Source organism: Papaver somniferum, unplaced genomic scaffold, assembly GCF_003573695.1.
Source record: "Papaver somniferum cultivar HN1 unplaced genomic scaffold, ASM357369v1 unplaced-scaffold_131, whole genome shotgun sequence".
Lineage (NCBI taxonomy): Eukaryota > Viridiplantae > Streptophyta > Magnoliopsida > Ranunculales > Papaveraceae > Papaver > Papaver somniferum.
The window spans coordinates 5,428,868-5,433,453 of record NW_020622270.1 but is presented as its reverse complement, the minus strand read 5'-3'; the positions used below and the strand labels follow the sequence as shown (position 1 = coordinate 5,433,453).

Genomic DNA, 4,586 nt, shown 5'->3' with positions numbered 1-4,586 from the left:
ACGTAGCTATTATTTACCTTTTAGACACACAAACATCTTTGAATGTAGCTATTATTTACCTTTTAGACACACGAATTTAGTTTTATCATGACCAATCCATGATTTACAGTGACACGACAAATCAATAAAACCATGGCAATAAAGCCCTTATAGTCGCAAACTATGGTTTCAGCGTGGCTATTTATTACTTTAAAGTTTCATGGATTCATTTCAGTCATGGCCATCTTTATCATTTACACACACAAAGTGCATTTAAACATGGCCAATGCACTACTTATAGTTACGATCGACTCAACATGACTAATATTAAGTGATGCAAGTGATTGAATAGCTAATAAGCAAAAGAAAATATAATTCAGGAACACACAAAAGAATAAAAAATGTAAGAAAATTGTTGCAAAAAAGAAACAAAAACAAAATTGAAAGTGAACATTCTATTTATTTATTTATTTGAAAAAACATTACAATACACTGATTCCTGTATAGTGTGCCATATAGTTATTCTTACAAATCAATAATATCCGTACAAAAGATCTAAAAACACAGTCACAGGCATCAACAAGTAAATTAACCCGCATTGGAGGTAATCTTTCAGCCGTCAACAGAAACAGGATGGCTTTTGTGCTTCTAAGTCATAAAAATTGGCCTGGGATGTGCAGGTCCTAAACTGGGAAAAGTGAAAACAATTTTGGTTCCCAATCTCTAATCATCAACCTTAAAGAACGCTCATCAATTTCCATATAACTTGCAAGCTTCTAAATTGATGTATAGAGCACAGCTTTAGGTAACTTTGAAAACCTGATAACATTTGCCGATATTTGTTTTTTACAAGAACAGCTTGTGCTGAAACCTATAAATCTCCAGCTGCAACAATGAAGAGAACATTGTGTACTTGATCAGATGCTTAAATCCTGCTTTCCTATCAAATGTAGGTTCTTACAATATGTATTACCAGCTATCCAATAGTAAGCACAACATACAGAGTATTCAGAGCGTGACACTGACTACGATGTTAATAGATAGAGACAAAACTTGGTGCATGATACAGCCCCTGACCCTTCTCGAACAAACTATAAATTTGAAAGGGAAACTAAATCTGATCAGTAACATAAACCTTGTTCCAGAAAAATCGACGACGATACATGTAACAACAATGAGTAGGGGAAATGTAATAATACCTTTGAATCTAATTCAAGGCCCACTTTTCCTTCCTTGTAACACGGGGAATAGATTCAACAGCATTGAACAATCTACGCATCCCCCTTGTGTCTTCAATATGTCCTGAAAGTAAAGTACACATACTTGAGAAAGATAGCAGATTCAACAAAGATAAAAAACAACAGGTGCTTGGTAGAATTATTTTACGCCTTAGGACTCACGAACCTATGGAAGAAAAAAAAAAAGACAAAGTGATTGGAAGCATTTAAAGGTTACATAGGTTGTTCTTGCATGTCAGACTAAAAGATTGGCAGACATAATGCGGACAGTCAACAGAAGGAATGAAAGCTGCTAATATGTAAGATAAAACTAGATGAACAAACAAAAACGTTTAAGTACATTAATCATATGTATCAGTATAAACAACATTTTCCCTAAAGGTTTGCACAAACCTAAAAGAACTTGACTTTGGAAACTCTAAAATTCTAAATGCAATTAACTGCCTCATAGTTAGACCAGAAAAGTGAGAATTCAAAATAATAATGCATCAGACGATACAAAAACTTAGTCAATTTTGAGTACGAGGCCAATAAGAGATTAACAAAAAAAAAAATACAAATCCAATAGACTTGAAGCATTATCACCCACTCAATTTTGAGTATAACACCAATAAAAGATTAACAAAAACACTTCCAAACCCAATTGAATTGAATCATTTCACCCACTCAAAAAATGCAGCATACAAGTAAAGATCCAAAGCCAACCCTTACTGAACAACTGTCACCGAATAATTCCCATACCTTAGAATTTTTAAACACTAACAAATAACTACATCGGCATAGCAATAAGACTCAACAGTTCCAAGTTTTTTTTGTAATAATCCACATAAGAATTAACATAAATATTCGAAACCCTAACAATCAAACAAACCTTAATAACCAAAAATATAGAAAAGATGTTACCTTGATAAGGATGATATCACCACCAAAGAGCGGTGAGATTTCCATGGTCTCGGGGTTTCTGGGTGTAACAGAGTTATCATCGTTCATCCTTCATCCACGACAAATTAACTTGCAGCTTGGTTACAATCCAGAATAGCTAGGTTTACTGAAAATCCCTTCGTTCCCTTCCTGTATTTACAAATTCACAGAAGAAAAAAAATCAATTCAAAAACAAACAACCAAAATCAACTGAAACAGATCAAAGGTGATACATCCAATTGAAAAAAGTTCATACGAGTTTGAAGATTCAGCGGATGAATCCATCATTTTCTTCTACGATTAGAAAATAGGAGTAAGTACCAGATAATTTGATCGATCGAACTAGTTGGATGACAAGAAGAGAAGTTGAGGCGCAAGGGTAAGGAGAGGAGAATGCATTGAGAGGCGGCTTAGTTTAGGGTTTTCCTAACAAGCGATTGTTGATAAGAACATCCAACGGTGGTCATTCACATCTAATACATTAGCTGGAAATAATATCGACGGTGCTTCTTTTTCAAACTTAATCTCTTTTTTTGTTTTTTTTTTGAAAAACTAATCGAATTTATAGCATTTTTTAAAAATATTATCTTAACATATGAAACTATTTATTGTTTTTGGAATCATTTTCCCGTATAAACAAAAATTAGACCACCAAAAAAAAGCTAAAAATAATAAAAATAATCTACATAAGAATAAAATTTTGGCCAAATAACTATCTTCTTTATATTATAATCTGACAGACTAGTATCATTCCTCTATTTGATGCTTACAATTTTTCGGTTCACTCAAAAAATCTAGTTATTTACGGGCATTAGGTGCATAATTGGTCATAAGGTAAGTGTGATCTAGTGTTAATGAGTGACAAATGAGTTTAGTTGGAAAAAACTAGATGAGATTATGCGAGTAACCGATTATAGAGAGTACGACACAGGGATTCTGATGAATCTAAGTAAAATTAAACTTTGAGCCTTCCGACCTTCGACTCCAACACACCCACCGATGTAACTCCGATCCGAAGACTGTTTTCTCACCCCCAAGATCATGTTGATATAAATTTTTGGCTTGCCAAATCTTGTAGTAACCGATGAATCTTGGGTATTATATATCCTCGTGTAATAGTCTCTTAATATTTGACAAAAAAACATGGTTCAAAATAAAAAAAGAAAAAAAAATATACCAAAGTGTGTCTTGATATTTCTCAGGTATAATGTCAAAAATTAAGCATCGACTTAGACTAATTCAAAATTGAACGTTGTACCACAACTACCAGATAAGACTAATTTCACATTGAACGTTAAGCCACAACCATATAGAGAGATGTCGTGTAGATTTAGCCAGCCAGGTTCTTTTCCGACTACAATATGAAACCATATTGTTCAATTTTTCTTCGACCAAATTGTATTAGTTGACACCTTTGGCAAACATACTTGTATATAATTTTCTTTTCTAGTTGACTCCTTAATGTAATAACCCAATATGGATCACAAACTTCGTTTTACTCAATAATAATTTATTCCATCATATCATATTCAACATAGCTAGGTCGTATTTAGTATGATTGATTACCCATGTAAGTCCATCCAATTCACTCCAATTAAACTCAACTTTATTTCATCGATCACTAGATGACTATTACTTTAACTGATTTTCTACAAATTAAATCCAACTTTATTCAATTTTACTTCATTCCATCAAATCATATTCAAAATCACTAGATGATATTCAATATGGCCGATCATTGACCCCAATTTCATCTAATGTAATTCAATTATGCTTAAAGTTCTCTCTTTATCATTAGATAACACTTTCCATGACTGGTTATCCACCAATTTAATCTAGTTTACTCCATTTTACCGAAGCATATTCAAAATCACTAGATCATACTCACTATAACCCATTATCCACCTAATATTGTTCCAATCAAATCCTAATATACTCAACCTTCTTCCACAATCACTGGATAACACTTACTTGTAGTGGTGATCCACAAATTTGATCCAATTTTACTCAACATTCCATCAAATTATACTCGAAATTACTAGACAATACTCAATTTAACCGAATTGTACTCCTTTTTATCTCACAGTCATTGGATAACACTTATTTTGACTAATTATCCACAAATTTGAGGATTCGATTACCGATCCATCCAACATTATTAGCTTCAGATCATTGGACAAACAACTTCTTGCAAGTGTTGCTTAATTTAAATATATTTCTTTTGGTATAGAAAATAAAAAACAACCACAAAATTTGAGTTAGGTTGGAATTAGACTCCATCCAGATGAATCTAATTTTACTCAATTTGATCGGATCTTATTCACTTCGACATAAATCAATTGCGTCGTTATTCATCAAATTTGGTCTTCAGATTTTGTTTCAACTCGCCCAATCTCATTTGATGCTTAAATATTTTACATTTGTATTCAAGTACAAACTTCATTACAA

General features: G+C 32.7%; 1 long non-coding RNA gene across 6 annotated transcripts; it reads right to left on the bottom strand.

Moving 5' to 3' along the window:
* Positions 1-419: 419 nt before the first annotated feature.
* Positions 420-2,587, bottom strand: LOC113332355. 6 transcript variants are annotated; one of them, XR_003351453.1, is made up of 5 exons: positions 2,395-2,554; positions 2,121-2,288; positions 1,179-1,281; positions 981-1,070; positions 420-864 (listed from the first exon to the last, which is right to left on the bottom strand). It is a non-coding gene; the product is annotated as an uncharacterized LOC113332355 (long non-coding RNA). The 6 variants fall into 6 exon arrangements; XR_003351451.1 differs by having other exon boundaries at positions 981-1,281; XR_003351449.1 differs by having other exon boundaries at positions 420-1,070; positions 2,395-2,553.
* Positions 2,588-4,586: the final 1,999 nt, after the last annotated feature.